Here is a 20,613-nt window from a genome sequence, read left to right on the forward strand (position 1 = left end):
AGCTGTGCTATTTTTCACTGACATCATCCACCCATTTTGAGTCCCAAACTCCATTATAACGGATAACGGTATGCAATCACCGGAAGAAAAATTTTGGACTTCTACAATGAGCACCAAATACGTGAGGACTAGGCAGCAGTAGCTCATCCAAAGACCAATGGGCAAGTAGAACGTGCCAATGGCATGTTCCTCTAGGGTTTGAAGCCTAGAATTTTCAACCGGTTGAATAAGTTTGAAAAAAGGTGGCTCAAAGAACTCGTTGCTATCATCTGGAGCTTGAGGACTTCCCAAAGTCGAGCCACGGGATTCATGCTCTTCATGGTCTATGGCTCCGAGGCCATCCTCCCCACGGACTTGGAGTATGGCTCCCCGAGAGTACAACCCTACGACGAGGACAACAACGTGACCCTGTGAGAAGACGATGTGGACCAGCTGTATGAGGCCCTGATGTAGCCCTCCTACACTCGGCTAAGTACTAGCAAGCTCTCCGATGCTACCACAATCGACATGTCCGAGGCCAAGCATTCAGGGTCAGCAACCTAGTGTTAAGGCTCAGACAGAGTAATGGAGGCAGCCACAAGCTCAGCCCTCCATAGGAGGGCCCATTCGTCATCGCTGAGGTGCTCGAACCAGGGACCTACAAGCTTGCCAATGAAGAGGGAGAAGTCTATGCTAACGCCTAGAACATAGAACAACTATGTCACTTCTACTCTTAGCATTTCAAAAGAGCATTGTTGACGGTCGATAACGTCAAATATTATTAAACATTACACCCAAAGGAAAACACGAATACACACTAGTATTCGGATTAAACTGACAATTTCCATGAGTTTATCATATTTTGTGATTTTCAGGGATTATTTCAAAAAGCGCCGAGAAGAGGGATTAAGGTGTTAATTGGCCACGAAACTTATCTGCAACGGAAGGGTGACACTAAAAGATTCAGGAAGACTCCAGAAGACACCAGCGCAATGGGGGAGCGAATGGCTACCAGGTGGGGCTGGCCGGCCCCACCCTAGTGCCAGCCGGCCCCCTGCAGTTAGGGTTCACCCCCCCTTCTGGAAGCTTCTTCCACCGCCTCTGAGGAGCCATCTCGACCGCTCGTTAAGTCGGTTTGATCCAACAGCGTGTGTGCACTCCACCAGGCTATAAATAGAGGGGCAGACCCCCCTCCCAAGAAACAACCCTAGATTCAATTCATTCCTCCTGCTTCATTTATAAAGAGTAGTCAGAAGTTAGGGTTTCTAGAGATTAGAAGTAGAGCTCTAGTTCTTCAAGTTCTTAGTATAGGGGTCTAGCGAGGTTCAAGTAGAGATCGGGCGCTCCGCTTGGGATTCTAGATCTGTCTTCTAGAAATTGGTAATATTATCTTGTATTTCATTATGACTTTGCTCTACTTAAATATATTGCTATTTATTCAATTCTTAGTTTATTCTAGTTGCATATTCGATATAGATGTACTTGATGATGATTATTGTTATATGATCGTAAAGCGCCTAATTCAGTACTTGAGTGAGTCAGGTGGTGCACATTATGTAGACGTGGTGTCTAGATATTTTGTGTACCTACAGAGGTGTCCTGACGTGCCGGGTCGTGTGGTAGTTTGCATAGGTGACAGCTGCGTTGGTCCTCTGTAGTCCACCCCCCATACGTAGGACTAGCAGAGCGTGGTCGCGAAGGAGGTGACGGTTGCGTCTTAAAACCCTCATTAGTTGATGCTCCTTATTATGTTTTCTGAGTTTATCACACTACAGATGAAAATGTGTAGCATGGCGTAGGCTGTAGACTTTATATTAGTAATTACATAGGTTTCTTTTATTTATTTGAATATCATAATTGTCTTGCTACATTAGTGAGTCTTTATTTTCAATCTCTGGAATACCATTTACTTCACTACTCAGTTATCATTTATGATATTTTATCGATTATCTATCGCTACAACATTAGTACTATTGGTTATGATAGATTTACATAATTATAATTTCCTTAGTTCATATAAGATCACCTAAGTCTAATAAATAGAATGCTGCTTTATCCTTTTGGCATTAAGTAAACCAACGATACTCAGAATACTTCCTGGTTGAAATGCTGCAACGAGAGAATTATCTGTGTGCTTGCGGATATATTCTAATTAGAGTAATTGCGTGTAAATTATTTTTATCCTTGGCTTTGGCATCATGTTAGGGATGACAACTTAATTTGAAGTGATGCTAAAAATACCAACAAGCATTTCTGGTGCCGTTGCCGGGGATGGCAATTTTATTTATTAGGATAGTTTTAAAAGGATTTATTGATTAGCCATAATTTATATACTTTCTAGAATTTCATACAAGTAAATCTTTCATAGAACCATCCATAGGAAATCAAATTTAGATATTTTTAGGACATACTCTTTTGCTTCAGCAGACTTACCCATGTTTTATGTAGCAATTCTTTATAGGGTAAGTGCAGGATTGGTTGTAGAATTTTAACTCTTATCACGAACAACCATAGGAAGAGGGTCTTACATCATTTTGAGAAGCGATGGTGAGAAGACTCTGCGTGAATTCTCTGCTCCAAGCACTGAGAATATTCACGTAGGTCCAACATTTGACCTTGGGGAATATGATTATGAGATCAAGCCAAGCCTCATCAAGATGGTGCAACTTATCATATTCAGTGGAAAGAAGGATGAAGATGCCATTGCACATTTGTAGAATTTTCTAGAGATTGGCAATACCATTGACATTCCAGGCATTCCTCAAGATATCATGCTACTTCGTTTGTTCCATTTCTCATTAGAAGGAACAGCGAAGCAGTGGTCTTATCAGAGTAAAGATCAATCCAAGACATGGAGAGAATGTTCGAAGGCTTTCCTAGAGAAGTTGTTCCCAATAGGCAGAACAAATATCTTACGAGGGAAGATTTCAGAATTCCAGCAGCAGAAAGGTGAATCTATTCCAGAAGCATGGGAACGTTTTCAAGGATACATATCAGACTGCCTGCATCATGAAATGGAGAAGTGGTTGCTCTTGCTGACATTTTACTATGGACTAACTCAAAGGTCATGTGAGCAATTGGATGCCACTGCTGAAGGATCATTTCTGTCACTCACCCCTAGAAGAGCTAAAGCTATTATGGCAAAAATGGAAGAAAATCATAATGGGACATTCAACACTCAGACATGCCATGGAAGTAAAGAAGTTCCGGAGGAGTTGTGTGCACTATCAACCAAGATGGTTGTATTATTTAGCTGGCTAGAGTAGAGGGATTATTATAAAAGAAATCGTCAAGCCATTCAAGATACATTCAATTCTCAAGATCAACATGAAGAAGATATCAGTGTAATCACAAAGAAGCAAGGATGGAGTCAACCTCAGGCAACAAGCCAAGGTAAGTATCAAAATCAGAGACAACCACTCTTGAGAGAATTAATATTTGAACAAGCTAGAATTAATGAGAGTATTTATAAGAAGCTTTCTTTTAATGATGAAATGTTAGAAGGAATTAATTCAAAATTGAACAATTTTTCTCTAGCAGTTAAGGAACAAATAATATTCAATAAAAAGATAGAATCAGAAATTACACATCTAGCCTCTATTTTGTCTGCCACTAACCATGAATAGATTAAAGGAATATCTACTAGAGGAGGTAAGGCTACACGTGATCCGCCTTACCCAGAAAGGGCACGCAGACCTTCACAATCAGTGTAGGTAGACAAAGAAGCTAGAGAAAACAATAGAGAAAGAGAAGTTGAAGTACCTTCACCACCAGTTGATGCACAAGAGCCCAAATTAATGAAAGATTTCCATGATACTACTCTCCTACCATTCCCACAAAGGAGAAGGAGTACCACCACTGATGAGTGGTTCAGTAAGTTTGTAAATGTCATTCAGAAATTATATGTCAACATTCTGTTGTTAGATGCTATGCAGGTACCTACATACGCAAAGTACCTTCGGGCCATCCTCAACAACAAGGGACCACTTCCGTCAACCGAAGTCATCAAGCTAACAGAGGCATGTAGTGAAGCAATCCTACATTCTTCCCCCATCAAGAAGATGGACCCAGGATGCCCCACTATAGATTGCTCTATATGCAACCAGATGTTCGAGAAGGCCTTATGTGATCTTGGAGCAAGCGTCAGCGTTATGCCCAAGACAGTCTTTGACAAACTTGACTATCTCACGCTCACTCCAACAACAATGTGCTTGCAACTAGCTGACCAATCAGTCGCTAGCCAGTAGGGATAGCAGAAAACATTCTAGTAAGAATCCGTGACTTTTTCATTCCTGTAGATTTTGTGGTACTTGACATGTAGGAAAAGAGGAAGATACCTCTTATCCTAGGGCGACCATTCCTAAACACTGCAAATGCAACCATCAACGTTGGAGCTGGAGAAATAATATTCACCATTAATGGGCCAGAAGAGCGATTCGCATTCATGCCAAGGCCTGAGCAATGCAAGACTCTGAAGGATCAAGAAGATCAAGATGCATCAACATCTTTGACAGCGGAGATCAATCATGAAGAATAATTCAACTGGAGAAGTCCAAGTCGGTGGACTTAAAAACCCCGAACCTTCACCGGGAGGTAACTCGGTAATTATCAGTAAATTAAATTCTCACATTAAATTTTAGCACATTTATTTTCAAAAATTGCATTATTAAAAGAATATAAAAATAAGCATGTCATAATTAAAACTTAAAGCCCCATGTGATTACTACTGACAGAGCATAAAAACCCAGTCAGCGAAATTTACAGTGGTGGCAGAAAATTATAAAAATACTGTCATTAGAATTCTAATTTCTCATAGATTCATAAAAGTAATTTAGCTTTTCATCTTTGTGTCATTATATGGTATAAATACGGGAAACATGTGGGACCTACACCTATCATATAAAGTCATTTCACATCACATCACCACCCACCAATTATTCACTACACTCCACTTTCTTTAATCACATGCATGTCTCCTCTTTCTCACCCCACTGCATCCTGGTGTCATGAACAAGTACCAACACATGCACCAACATATTCTACACATGCAAATGTCGACACTCATCAAAGTTGGTGGCCAAAGGGGCCAAGGTGGGGCTGGTCGGCCCCACACCCACGCCGGCCGACGCCCACTATTTACTCTCCGTCTCTCTCTTCACTCATTCCCTCCTCTTCCATTCTTCAGTCTAGAGACCTTGCTCCATAGCCAGTGCCAACTTCGAGTTTCATTCCATCAATTAACACTCTTAATTAGAGAAGAAAAGAAGAGAGAAAAGAAATATCAAGGGCATCAATTGGAAATTCCCTCTTCTCTCTCTTTTATTTCACTAATTTTTGAGTTCTTGTGTTCTTGTTGTTCTTGTTTTTGTTCTTCGTGTTCTTAATACAGGATGAATCACAAAGTTGGAGGAGCTCTTAGGAGCATCGGAAGACACTTTCATTCTGCAGCACCTGGAGCCATTCATCATCTCAAGCACCTTCACGTATAGGTTCTGGGATGGACATCGATCTGCCATCACCTTCCGAGCATCACACCCCATCATCCTCTTCCCAATGGAAAGAGAGGTATGAATTAACAAGCCTTAATCAAATTCTATTACCACTTAGGCCGCAAGTTGAAATATTAAATGTGATAAAGACCAAAGAGTTTACGCATACACCCATATTTGATAGTACCTTGCTCCATGAAACCAGAATGGATTCCGTGTTTGTGCTGATTTTTAGGATGATTGGATGGGAGGATGATTGGGAAATTACTGAACATGGATGGAAAATTACTCACTATGGAATTTATTAGCTCCCTGGATTTTGATGATGACAATGTTTCTTTTAGAATGTTCCACAAACCATTTACTCTTATATGGAAAACTGTAAGTTTAGCACTAGGATTTTTGGATCAGTGTGTAGTAAATATAGCTGATGTTCTTAAAGATTTTAATAAAAATGACTTTTGGAAGAACATCACTGCTAAGCAACCTGAACACAAACAAAAATATACCACTGAGAAAGTCCATCCCACACTGAGATTTATGCTTAAATGGTTAGCTTATACTTTCTTTCCTAGAGAGGAGTTGCACACTATTAGACAGGATGAACTGCATTTGCTATATATCATGATTAAAAAGAGAAAAGCATCACCTGTAAAATCAATGTTGAGCTACTGGAAAACTATACCTACCATGAGAAAATGCAGCATTTCTTTCACCTCTTGGATCACACGCCTAGCTGCAAGTCTAGAATTACTGTCTAAAGTCACGCTCACATTTATTCTTGATGATCGTAGAATTATTGGATATGATTTCTTCTTCCGTGCTCATATGATAAAAAGATGAAACAATAAAATAATCATGATCTATAAGAAATACAACAATGAGTACGAGATGCCTGACTGGGACTGGGAATTTATTCTGTTAATAGTTTTACTTTCCAAGAAAATGCTAATATTGGCAGGTGTACATCAGCACGCATCAGCAGGCTGCCTAGAACTATTTATACTGGATCGGACCCAGCACCATCGGGTCCAGCTCATTTTTATTACACTAACTTTGATGACCCAGGTGCGTCACATGAGCCACATCAGCCATGGTCCAACCACTCAGGATGGGAGGACCAAGCCACGTATGAGCAAGGAGAGCTGTCTACATCCATAGGATGGGGAACATTCCCCACACAGGAGCCAAATGAGACCAGGAAAAATTTTCAGACGGGCCATGCATCATCTTCTGTGTGCGGAAATACGGACCACATCACTGGTGGACCATACCTGTTCCATGCACCACCAGCAGATGAATGAATGTGCCCTCATGAACAACACTTCGGGGCTTCTATTAATGATTATCTTGCTATGTCTTTGCATCTCATTAACCTTCAGCAGGGACAGCAGGCGATGAACGACACTTTGCGCCGACATGAGCAGTGGCAGCATCACATTGATGATACGTTTCAGCAACACGAGCATTGGCAGCACCAGACGGATCAGCAGTTCAGGCAGTTACATGAGGGACAACAGCATATACAGACCGGATTAGAGTACCTGATAGAGCTTATGGGGTTCCAACCACCACCTCCACCACATTTCTGAGCCCGGTAACATTCAGCTAGGGGGAGAGCCCCCGCAAGGTGAGCACTCTTTTACCACTGTAAATATTCTATCTTTAGCATTTATTTCAGTATTTACTTTCTAGCACTTAATTTTCGTCATCAAATGAGAATAATTAGAATTAGTCTTTAATTCTGCTATTTATTAATTTTTTTTTGCAATTACTCAGTACTAGAATTTAAAATTCTTCTTTGAATTACATGAAGTTTATCTATCTAGACAATTGATTCCGAGAACTAACATATGTGGGTAGCATAAAACTTGTAATTCAGTCTATGTAATTGGTGGATATGATATAAAAAGGTTTTGAGCTAGTATCTATTTTATTCTAGGTGATAGCTAAGCTCCAGACATTTTGTATGAATTAAATCAGTCAATCTATAATTCATTCTGCTGATAAGATTCGAGTAGACTATTTTGTTATACATTCATGATTGAATCCACAGGCACAAAAATAGGTTTTACTCTATGCAACAAATTCTCTCTTAGAAGTCTAAAGGAGAATGTGGGCTATAAAATTAAAGATGTCATACCAGAGAAGTATGAGCCTAAAAGATTTCATACCAAAAAGGTATGGGCCAAACTAAAAAGAAAGAGAGTAAAACAATGGGTGCAAAGACACTCGCCTGAGAGAAAAAAATGGGTGCAAAAGGTATCCGCTGGGGAGGTAGCCCACATCTCTTAAAAAGACAGAAAAGAGAGAATATTGCATAAGAGTTTGAAAATATAAATTTAAATCACTAGCACATTCAATCATGATGTATAGCTTAGTTGATGCGACTCGTTGTTCTCATCTTCATGATGTAGGATGAACACCGATAACTAGCGGAAGAACAGCCAGATAACTTGCTGCAAGCAGTGATAACTAGTGCAACCTGGCAAATAAAACTCGAAGCCAACCACCGTCTTTGATGTGCCACATTGTCCCAATCTTCACGACGTAGGAAGAACACCGATAACTAGCTAAAGAACAGTCGGATAACTTGCTGCAAGCAACAATAACTAGTGCAACCTGGCAAATAAAACTCGAAGCCTAAATTGAGGATTCGCCCAACCACACTCTCAAAGAACCAAACAACACAACCTACAATCAATCAAGGAATACCTTGAAGGGAGTAGGAGCACCAATTGGGAGCAGATGAAGTCGCCGCCTATGTAATCCCGCGAGGAAATCACAAGAGCAAAAAGGGGTAGAGATCAGTCTCTGAATTTGTTAGCACACAGCTGAACAAAAGGGGTTATGTATTTCAATTATCAAACGTCTGAGATTACAAAGAGTCTTAGGGGGTATTTATACTAGCAACAGCCCTGCTAGATAGGCAATGGCACAAGAACTGGCTTCACGTGAAAGGTCCCCTTGGAATAGATTTCCAAACTGGCTTCGCGTGACTGTTGGCCTCCAGAGTAGTTTCCAATAAACTGACCATACCATCTTATTGGGAAGTCCAAATGATGAACCATTTCTCTGGTGTGAAACTAGACTCAAAGGGCATTCCAGCAATGTATGCCAACCAGCACGAAACATTATAGATTGGTACAGTTTTACTTGGCAAGTTGTACCAATATTCTATCACGAAAGACTGTTGACCTTCTGAGCAGTCTGTACTAATTCTGGTCTGCAGGCAATATGGAGTATCTAAACTGGTCACCACTAGATTCATTGGAAACTAGACTCGACAAGCTTTCCAACAAGTCCTCATGGACCTTCATAGCTTTTGTGAGTAAAAAGTTATGAAGATTTATTTGCACTGGTCCATTTCTGACTTCCATTGGTCCGTTTTTTACTTCTTCTAGTCTGGTTTGATAGTGTCTTCTAGGACTTGCACTGGTCTGTTCTTCATGGTCTGATTCATTCTTCTCTTCTTCTATATACCTGAGTACAATCAAGGTACAACACTTAGGTAGTATATAATTCTCATTAATGTTAAAATGAATCTCACAAAGTAGCACGTGGACCTCTTGTTGTAGCTTCTTTGCACGACTACGTGTAATCGGTCCATTGATGACTTGGGCTGGTGTCGATGTAGGTGAAACTTGTGTGGGTGTAGCTTGACTTGGAGCTTGTGACATCTTGGTTGGTGGCATGGTCATATCATCCTCCCCCTTGAAAAGGAGTCGTCCTCGACTCTGAATTATCTTCACTTGTGAATGGTGAGAGATCAGCAAAATTTATAGAGTTGCTCACGCCATAACTTGTAGGAAGATCAATATTGTATGCATTGTCATTGATCTTCTCAAGAACACGAAATGGACCATGTCCTCGTGGTAGCAATTTTGATTTGCGCTGCTGAGGAAAGCGATCCTTGCGAAAGTGTATCCACACCAAGTCCCCGGGTTCAAATAACACCTTCTTCCTATGTTTGTTCATACTTGCAGCCTTGCGTCCTGCATTGAGTTCAATTGCTTCCTTGGTCTTCTCGTGTACCTTCTTGATGTATGCAGCACGCTTGGAGGCTTCCATATTGGTTCTTTGGAAGGGGCAACAAATCTAAGGGAGCAATAGGTTTGAACCCATATACAATTTCGAAAGGACACATATTAGTGGCAGACTGTACTGCCCTGTTATATGCAAACTCTACATGTGGCAAGCATTCCTCCCAAACCTTTAGGTTCTTTTTCACTATTGTTCGTAGCAACATTGACAATGTGCGATTCACCACTTCAGTTTGTCCATCGGTTTGAGGGTGACAAGTGGTGGAGAACAAAAGCTTGGTTCCGAGCTTTGCCCATAATGTTTTCCAAAAATATCTCACAAACTTGACATCACGATTGATACAATGGTTCTAGGCATTCCATGCAGCCACACAATTTCCCTGAAAAACAAATTAGCAATATGTGAAGCATCATCGATCTTGTTACAAGGAATAAAATGAGCCATCTTTGAAAATCTATCAACCACAAGAAAAACTGAATCTTTTCATTTGTGAGTTCTAGGAAACCCCAAGACAAAATCCATGCTTATGTCTTCCCATGGAGTTTTAGGAGCAAGTATAGGAGTATATAAACCATGAGGGTTCAGTTTAGACTTAGCTTTGTGACAGGTGACGCATTGCTCCACAAATCTGATGACATCTCTTCTCATCTTGGGCCAATAAAATTGGTCACCTAGCAGTTCAAATGTTTTATTTTGTCCAAAGTGACACGTTAGCCCACCTCCATGTGATTCCTATAACAAAAGCAATCTAACCGAAGAATTTTGAACACACAGTTTGTTAGCTCTAAACGGAAAACCTTCATGTATGTGATAAATTTTCCAACCTTTCCCGTCTTGGCAATGATTATATGGTTCTGAAAATTTAGCATCATTATTATATAGATCTTTTAGACTTTCCAGACCCAAAACTTTTACCTCAAGTTGGTTCAACAACACACTCTTTCGAGACAAAGCATCAGCAACAACATTGTCCTTACCTTTCTTATATGTCACAATGAATGGAATTGTTTCGATGAACTCAACCCATTTGGCATGACGTCGGTTCAGTTTTGCTTGTCCTTTCAAGTACTTCAAAGCTTCATGATGAGAGTGAATAACATATTCTTTTGGCCATAAGTAGTGCTGCCATGTTTCAAGCACACGCACCAAAGCATATAATTCTTTATCATACACAGAATAATTCAGTTGAGCACCAAAGCACCTTTTGTTGGTGGGTCATAGGCTTGAGAACAAACTTCTTCCCTTTTAGATTGATAGTGAACTGATTTGTTCTCCCACAATGTTGGCTATATCGATCATATTGCCATGGTCTTCCAAGCAGCAAGTGACACACCGACATAGGTGCCACAACACACTCTACTGTGTCAACATATTCACCAATCTTGAATGGAACGTTTACTTTATATCCAATCTTGATATCTCCCAAATCATTCAGCCACTGTACATGATATGGATGAGGGTGTCGTAGCAGCTTTAGGCCAAGTTTATCAACCATCTCACGACTAGCAAGATTATTGCAGCTCCCTCCATTAATAATCACCTTCACCACTTTATCATGCACCTTTGCTCTAGTTTGAAATAAATTATGTCGCTGCCCATTTTCAGCTTCTTTCATTTGAACACTCAAGATTTGAGACCGGCAACCTGAATCGAGGATTCGCCCAACCACACTCTCAAGGAACCAACCAACACAGCCTACAATCAGTCAAGGAATACCTTGAAGGGAGTAGGAGCATCAATTGGGAGCAGACAAAGCTGCCGCCTATGTAATCCCGTGAGGAAATCACAAGAGCAAGAGGTAGAGATCACTCTCTGAATATTTGCTAGCACACAGCTAAACAAAAAGGGGTTCTGTATTTCAATTATCAAAAGTCTGGGATTATAAAGAGTCTTAGGGGGTATTTATACTAACAACAGCCCTGCTAGCTAGGTATGAAAATGATATAGAGTTTCTAAGGGAAGGCAATATGAAAGGTCCCCTCGGAATGGATTCCCAAACTGGCTTCGCGTGACTGTTGGCCTCCAGAGCAGTTTCTAATAAACTGACCATAACTTCTTATTGGGAAGTCCAAATGATGAACTGTTTCTTGGGTGTGAAACTAAACTTAAAGGGCTTCCCAACAATGTATGCCAACCAGTATGAAACGTTGTAGATTGGTACAGTTTTACTTGGCAAATTGTACCAACATTCTGTAACGACAGACTGTTGACTTTCTGAGCAGTCTGTACTAATTCTGGTGTGTAGGCAATATGGAGTAACCAAACTAGTTGCCACTAGATTTATTGGAAAGTAGACTCGACAAGCTTTCCAACAAGTTCTCATGAACCTTCATAGCTTTTATGAGTAAAAAGGTATGAAGATTTCTTTGCACTGGTCCGTTCTTGACTTCTACTGGTCTGTTTTTGACTTCTTGTGGTCCGTTTTGCTAGTGTCTTCTGGGACTTGCACTGGTCCATTCTTCATAGTCCGATTCATTCTTCTCATCTTCTATATACCTGTTGGGTATTTTAAACGCAAACAGAAAAATCCGCAAGCGCACGGATACCGATGTAGCCTTCACCCGGGAGTACTCCAGAGTATCGATTTTCCACAGAGAACGTGAGTGTACTAATTAAGATCCAAGATCCCCCAAGGATAACTATATAATTATTTTTGGTGGGAAGAGAGGAAGTTTCCTGAGAGTTCTCTAGTTGATCTAAGAATCAAGAATTACTTCAGAGATTATTTATATCGGGACATCAGAGCACTAACCACAGAAAGAGATGAGAAGGGGGCTCGGAAGGTCTGACTACGGTCCTACAAACACCGATCCGAACGAGATGGAATACGTCGACCGTTAGGGCTATCACTACCCTAAGGCTACCACAACAATCCGCAGGATTGGGTGCAATTCCAGGTAATTGCAAGACTAAACACCACGTCTAATCTATTAATTACTACTCTAGCGTTATAAAGACTAGAGCACTTGATGCAAGCGGGAATCCAATAAATAACTTGAATGTAAATAAAAGTAATTAGAGAACTCAGGAATTATAAATTGAAGAACCTGGAGAACGATGAAGAATGAACCAGTTGCTGCAAAAGTACAATGTTGAGGAAGATCCGACAGATCCGGCTCCTCCTCCGCTCTCCTCTTCTCTCTCCCTATTTTCTAGATTACAACTAGAACTAACTAGAACTAGAGGAACTAGAACTAGAACTAGATGAACTAGAACTAGATCTAGATGAACTAGAGATAGAACTAGAAGAACTAGAGGGATCCTCTCTACTTGGATGAAGAATTGAAACCCTAACTTTGATTCTGTAGAAGAGGTATGATCTCCAGGGGCCAGGGGGTCTGGTTTTATAGTCCCTTCAAGTGAATATGGGCCGTTGGATCAAACCGACATTGATTGAACGGTTATCCTTGATCCTTTAGGTCGGTGGAGCAATATCCCGAAAGAGAGTCCTGATTGGACTCTATGTGAGGGCGGGCGCCCAGGAGAGGAGGGCGGGCGCCCTGTCCCTGAGTCCTCTCGGCCTCCGCTTCGGTCTCGTGGCTTCTGGAGTCTTCTAGATGATAGAAAATTGCGCGGCACGTTAATATCTCTATGTAAACCCGACGTGTGGGCCTTTCTTCTGTATTTCCTGATAACCCCCTGCAGAAATAGACAAACACCAAAACTCGTGGAATTCTGTCAGATAAAACCCTAAGTCTAGGTGTTGGTTGCATTTGGATCCTTTTCCATGATTAGTTGATGGTTAAATATGAGCATTAAGGACCATCAACAAGCTCCCCCAAGCTTAACCTTTGCTCGTCCCTGAGCAAAGATGGACTCAAGAGTTTCTGTAGTGGTTTTATGCCTTAAAAATACACATTCGTTCAAACAAGATCTCATCTCTGGGTTAGGTTAAACTGTTAAGATTTAAAACTTACTCATTTTACCTTTCACCATGGTACTTGTAACCGTCACATCTGTCTTGAGTAGTTAAAAGATAGAACGGTCTAGTCAAGCGCCATGTCTCTTGTTCTTCGATTAACTATAGCTCTGGAGTTTTTTTGCAGATTTTCAAATAAAACTCAGAGATTCCTTGTATGACTTTCTCTAGTCTCTCTTTTGTGGTATTTCTGGATCCTTACCAAGGCAGTAATGGTGTATGCCTTCTCTCAAAGTATGTGGTATTTTTGGTATGAGGCATAGTGGCATTGCCTTCTCTCTCACCCTACTCTAATAAGGCTTTTGATATCTGGAGCTCATAGGTGGGAGACAGCTAATACATACTTACAAGACATTTATTGTATAGTCAAACCTTGGATCCAGAAGAATAAGTCAATAAGTCAAATCAAGATGTGCATGTGTGGCGAATGAATGGTGTATGATGATGATGGTGATAACAATGGTGAAAGTCTAGTTCTACTTTTACTCTTTTGAGGGGATACATACCTTTCTTGCTCTTTTCAAACTTTTGGAGGAGAATGAGATGCTCTGTATTTTCTTTTTCTTTTCCCTCAGGTGGGTATCTTGTACCCCTAATTCTACTGTCGGACACTTGTCCATTTTTACCTCTCGTCTCACCTTTTCTTTTCTTCGAGGTTCCGGACACTTGCCCCTTTTTATTTCCTCGTATCTTTCTCTTTTTTTTTCTCTATCTTCTTTTTTTAGAGCACTCATCTCATGAGATGATGTAGCAAGTGGTAGTAACCAAGATAACTTGAGCATTTATTTCACAGGGGAAAACAGAAATGTTTTTGGCTATTCTCTCCTGGATTAGGAGTAGAATATTTTTGGGTGGTTCTGGAGATGGAAATGGATGGATATATGTGGATGCGTACTTCTGGAGTAGAAGCAGCAAGTGTGAGTGAACGTGCAAGTGAATCTTGATTTAACCACATGACAAGCTCCTAAGGGTCTACACAGCTTGACCACACTCAATGCTCATAAGCAGTAAAAAGTAAATGTGTGGCTCAAAGTTTAGCAAGCATGTATATATGGCTATGGTAGGAATTTAAACTCTCATCATACAGGAACTCATCATGTGTTATTTTAAAGATTTTCAAAGATAAAATTTCCTAGAATTCTAGCATCTCAAGGAACAGATAAACAGCAGCTCAACCTTCCCATATCGTATCCGTTAACGACTTAGACTTTAGATCAAGTACTCTCCCCACAAGTTCAGGTTTAGTGCAAATCTTAATCAATACCAGTCATTCCTAAACTTGAGAGAGATTTCAATTTTGAGAACTAGTCATGGCAGAGCAACTATCCATCATTTCCATGTGAGAGCTTATCATGAGGGTTCATAGCAAACTTTATTTATTTATTTATTTAGCAAACTAAGCAAAGATATATGTAAAAGCACAAAATCTTTATTTGGGTTTTTATGATTATGCATCTTTTTATTATTAGAGTAAAGTATAAACGTGAGTAGAATACTTAGCTGGATAAATGGGAGTGCTCTCCCCCAAGCTGGATTTTGACGTAATTCCTTGTGATGTAGCTAGCAGGTGACGGAGGTGTATTTGAATGTCGGCAGCACCCTGACACCGATTAGGATGTCCTCCGTCTGCTAGTCTTCTTTGATCCTTGAATTCTATGGAGCTCAAATAGACAACAAAGCTTTGTGGAACTAGTTAAGTATTAGCATAAATATCTAGCCTTTATCATGTTGAGCCTACTCAATAAATGTTACTCTCTTTAGTAGGATCACAATCTTATTTTTAGATTTTCATTTTTATAGGACAAGAATATATTTATTTTATTTTTATGCCACCACAGTGAATGTACTTTTGGGTTTTATGCCATGAGCATACTCACATGGGGCTTACTATTTTTAACATTTTTATTTTCTTTTCTAGATGATATGAACCTGATTAACTAAGCAAATTGTTTTAAATAATTGAAAGGGAAGGATAACTACCAAGTTTACCTCTTGGCAAGGCGTTTGGTGTTTTTAAGTCCTCCGAACGGGACTCTCTGCTTTCTCAATCGTCCTGGGATTCGCTGGATGGCGTAGTCGGTGGTTCCGGCGGCGCCTGCTCTTCATGAATAACTATCTTCTCTCTACACCTGCCTCGGTGTACTTCTCCTTCGTACTCCACCCATCCATCCTTGATGATTTGCCTCCTCTGGTTGCAGTTGCGTCGTCTTCTTCTTGTCCTGACCTGCTTAGAGTCTTCAACTATATAGTTAGGGTCAGTAAAATAGCGGCGTACCTTCTCAGAGGGGTAGTGTATGCGGACTTCTCCGGTTCCAATGTAGATGATTGCTTCAACGGTGCTGAGGAACGGTATTCCAAGGATGATGGGTGGATTGTATTCGTCTTCTCCCATGTCAATAACCTTCAAATCATCTGGAGCTGAATGTATTTTTGTTGTAGGGGCATGGTTCTAAACAGGAGCTGATAGGTGACTGCGGCCCTTATGTTGACGTCAGATCCGGTGTTGTAGAGTGTCTTCTGAAAAGAATATCCGTTGATTGTGCACTTGATGCTTGGAACACCAGGGTCGTCCTTCTTGATCAAGAAAGGCGATTTGAGTTGACGATCTTGACCTCTTTGAACTGCAGTGACCATCTTAGCTGACTCGGTCCACACTTGCTTGTTCCTGTTCCTCCTGTTGGTCTTCTTCCTTGGTTCATGTCAGGAATGCTCTGAGATTTGTGTAGTCTTGTTCTTGAAGGAAAACGTCTCCTTCCTACCCTTGATGTAGAAACTGATCTTGGTAGCACTAGCGTAGATGACAGCCCCTGAGGTGTTTAGGAATGGCCTCCCTAGGATGATGGGTGCCCTCTCATCAGTACCAGTCTCTATCACCACGAAGTCTACTGGGGCGTACAAGGTACCAACTCGGACGTATAGGTTCTTCAACATTCCCTTTGGGAAACTTAGCGCACGATCTGCAAGCTGCAAACACATGGTTGTTTCTAGTAAAGGATGTGTAAAGAATTATTCATAAAGTACCCTGGGCATAATGTTGACGCTGGAGCCAAAGTCGTAGAGTGCTTCTGGGAAGTCCACCATGCCGATGGAGATCGGGATGACGAGGCGTCCTGGGTTGTCTCTCTTGACCGGCAGAAGGTCAGTAATTACTTCCACAACGGGGTTACTCCAGTAGTTACGTCCTCAAGCATCTCTGGGCAGTGATTGCCTGAGTGTCCAGTATCTCCAGTGTGTTTGTGCTCGTAGATCTAGGTTCTTCACTTGGTGGAGTCTGGGAGTTGTAAAAGTCCTTCATATTTTGCTCGAAGTGTACCTGCTCATAGGGACAAGGCAGAGACCAAGTGCATGGGCCCTGTTGGTTGAAAACACCAACGGAACCAAAAGTGTATTTGTTCTCTCTAACCTTAAGCATAGTGAGCAAGACAAAGTTGATGGATAATAAGACCATGAGTATAACATTTAAAACATTTGTCAGATCAAATCGCTCAACCTAATGGAAAGATAATCTATCTATATTTATGTTGTTTTTTTCTATTTATATATCTTCCAAAGATTGAGTGTGCAACATTTTAGTTCATATGATTAGGAGTGTGGGATCACAAAGGTGGAAGGACTAAACATGTTGAATCAGGTTGGTTAATCTAGAGTTGTAAATCATACATGTTTGTCTCTTTTGTTCATGTGAACGCCAGAACCAAGGAGAAGCTTATAAAAGTGATAGTGAAGTACCTTAAGATGTTACCTTACTTGAAAAGTGATGGTACAGTATCACCTTGTGGAATCTTTCCTTTCTTAGCGGTTGTGCATCGTGTTTGTGGCACCCTCCATGGATCATCTTTTATGAGCTATGCCTTCCTTGTGTAAATTGTTAAACTTCATGTGTCTCTCTCTTTGTCTCCAATGTGAGTTTATCTCAGGACTTCCCAGGTCGATATTGAAAGTTTTCCTGTAGAGGTTAGTCCAACAAAATATCCAATATCTACTATAGCATACTATTGGCTCAAAGATCAACCTAGACACCATGTCTAATTTGATTTAGGAGGGCATTTTAACCTAAGCATCATGCTTAATTTAAACTCCCTTGGAAGTAAGATCATCAGCCCTAAACTAAGCACTATGCTTAATTAAGAGATAAATGAAACTACTCCAAACCTAGACATATACTAAAGCAAATAAAGGTGGTATGAGAGCATTTATAGAGTTCTACTCAAGTGGAGTTAAAGTAGTGTGATTAGTATTTAACAAATTGAGCATGTCTCAATGGTAGGGACAACCAACATAGCAACATGGCAAAGGATGTTTTTATGTAAAGTACTCCCCCAAGCTTGAATTTTGCAAAATTCAAGTTTGGATGAATTTAATTCAATGTTGTATGATGATTGGTTGGACATACCTTGTGCTTGTCATTCATCCGATCTTCTTGCTCCAATCCTGAAAAGGTTAGTGACAAGAATACCCAAAGGAATTTTTTTACAATTATCCTTATATGCTCAACACAAAAGGTAATGTTGCAAATAATTAAAAGCTCATGTTACAATCTGATCAGTGCTTGTTTTAGGACACTAAGCTTGTCCTTGGGAAACCATCAATTTATGTCAGTGAAGTGGTTTCCCCTCCAACGCTCACCTATATCAAGATGAACTCAACGAGATCTGCAAAATTTATTATAGACATATGCATCGACAACCACCCTTTTAATGTTTTAATAAATAGAAAGGAAGAGGGGGTTGGAGATCTCGAATGTGGTGATGTTGGAGAGACCAATGGATTGTGAAGATGTTGCATATGAGCATGGAGTAAATGAAGTGGCTATGAAATAAATTCCATGCTCATTAATGCTTAGAGTGAAATCCATGTGGTGTGGTGAAAATGGTAAGGTGAGTGTGGTAAAAAAGGGAAAGAAAAAGGATACACGGACGACTTGGTTCGAAACTAGCACAGCTACCGTTCCCCGACAACGGCGCCAGGAAGCTTGTTGGGTATTTTAAACGCAAATAGAAAAATCCGCAAGCACACGGATACCGATGTAGCGTTCACCCGGGAGTATTCCAGAGTATCGATTTTCCACAGAGAACGTGAGTGTACTAATTAAGATCTAAGATCACCCAAGGATAACTATATAATTATTTTTGGTGGGAAGAGAGAAAGTTTCCTGAGAGTTCTCTAGTTGATCTAAGAATCAAGAATTACTTCAAAGATTATTTATATCGGGACATCAGAGCAATAACCACATAAAGAGATGAGAAGGGGGCTAGGAAGGTCTGACTACGGTCCTACAAACACCGATCCGAACGAGGTGGAATACGTCGACCGTTAGGGCTGTCACTACCCTAAGGCTACCACAACAATCCGTAGGATTGGGTGCAATTCCATGTAATTGCAAGACTAAACACCACGTCTAATCTATTAATTACTACTCTAGCGTTATAAAGACTAGAGCACTTGATGCAAGCGGGAATCCAATAAATAACTTGAATGTAAATAAAAGTAATTAGAGAACTCAGGAATTATGAATTGAAGAACCTGGAGAACGATGAAGAACGAACCAGTTGCTGGAAAAGTACAATGTTGAGAAAGATCCGACAGATCCGGCTCCTCCTCCGCTCTCCTCTTCTCTCTCCCTATTTTCTAGATTACAACTAGAACTAACTAGAACTAGAACTAGAGGAATTAAAACTAGAACTAGATGAACTAGAACTAGATCTAGATGAACTAGAGGTAGAACTAGAAGAACTAGAGGGATCCTCTCTACTTGGATGAAGAATTGAAACCCTAACTTTGATTCTGTAGAAGAGGTATGATCTCCAGGGGCCAGGGGGTCTGGTTTTATAGTCCCTTCAAGTGAATATGGGTCATTGGATCAAACCGACATTGATTGAATAGTTATCCTTGATCCTTTAGGTCGGTGGAGCAATATCCCGAAAGAGAGTCCTGATTGGACTTATGTGAGGGCGGGTGCCCAGGAGAGGAGGGCGGGCGCCCTGTCCCTGAGTCCTCTCGGCCTCCGCTTTGGTCTCGTGGCTTCTGGAGTCTTCTAGATGATAGAAAATTGCGCGGCACGTTAATATCTCTATGTAAACCCGACGTGTGGGCCTTTCTTCTGTATTTCCTGATAACCCCCTGCAGAAATAGACAAACACCAAAACTCGTGGAATTCTGTCAGATAAAACCCTAAGTCTAGGTGTTGGTTGCATTTGGATCCTTTTCCATGATTAGTTGATGGTTAAATATGAGCATTAAGGACCGTCAACAATACCTAGGTACAATCAAGGTATAACACTTAGGTAGTATATAATTCTCATTAATGTTAAAATGAATCTCACAAAGTAGCGCGTGGACCTCTTATTGTAGCTTCTTTGCACGACTACGTGTAATCGGTCCATTGATGACTTGGGCTGGTGTCGGTGTAGGTGAAACTTGAGTGGATGTAGCTTGACTTGGAGCTTGTGACATCTTGCTTGGTGGCGTGGTCATATCATCCTCCCCCCTTGAAAAGGAGTCGTCCTCGACTCTGAAGTGTCTTCACTTGTGAATGGTGAGAGATTAGCAACATTGAAGGAGTTGCTCACACCATAACTTGTCAGAAGATCAATCTTGTATGCATTGTCATTGATCTTCTCAAGAACATGAAATGGACCATCTCCTCGTGGCAGCAATTTTGATTTGCGCTGCTGAGGAAAGCGATCCTTGCACAAGTGTATCCGCACCAAGTCCTAGGGTTCAAATAACACCTTCTTCCTATGTTTGTTCATACTTGCAGCCTTGCGTCCTGCCTTGAGTTCAATTGCTTCCTTGGTCTCTTCTCGTGTACCTTCTTGATATATGCAGCACGCTTTTAGGCTTCCATATTGGTTCTTTCCTGCATTGGAAGGGGCAACAAATCTATCGGAGCAATAGGTTTGAACCCATATACATCCGCTCCCAATTGGTGCTCCTACTCCCTTCAAGGTATTCCTTGATTGATTGTAGGTTGTGTTGGTTGGTTCTTTGAGAGTGTGGTTGGGCGAATCCTCGATTCAGGTTGCCGGTTAAAGACGGTGGTTGGCTTCGAGTTTTATTTGCCAGGTAGCACTAGTTATCGCTGCTTGCAGCAAGTTATCCAACTGTTCTTCAGCTAGTTATCGGTGTTCTTCCTATGTCGTGAAGATCGGGACAACGAGTCGCATCATCTGGAGAAGATAG

General features: G+C 40.9%; 1 long non-coding RNA gene across 2 annotated transcripts; it reads left to right on the plus strand.

Annotated features, from left to right (window-relative positions):
* On the plus strand, positions 5,165-13,618 carry LOC110436229. 2 transcript variants are annotated; one of them, XR_002454035.1, is made up of 3 exons: positions 5,165-5,544; positions 6,537-7,098; positions 13,559-13,618. It is a non-coding gene; the product is annotated as an uncharacterized LOC110436229 (long non-coding RNA). The 2 variants fall into 2 exon arrangements; XR_002454034.1 differs by lacking the exon at positions 13,559-13,618 and adding an exon at positions 8,701-8,961.

This window comes from Sorghum bicolor, chromosome 1 (assembly GCF_000003195.3).
Source record: "Sorghum bicolor cultivar BTx623 chromosome 1, Sorghum_bicolor_NCBIv3, whole genome shotgun sequence".
Classification (NCBI taxonomy): domain Eukaryota; kingdom Viridiplantae; phylum Streptophyta; class Magnoliopsida; order Poales; family Poaceae; genus Sorghum; species Sorghum bicolor.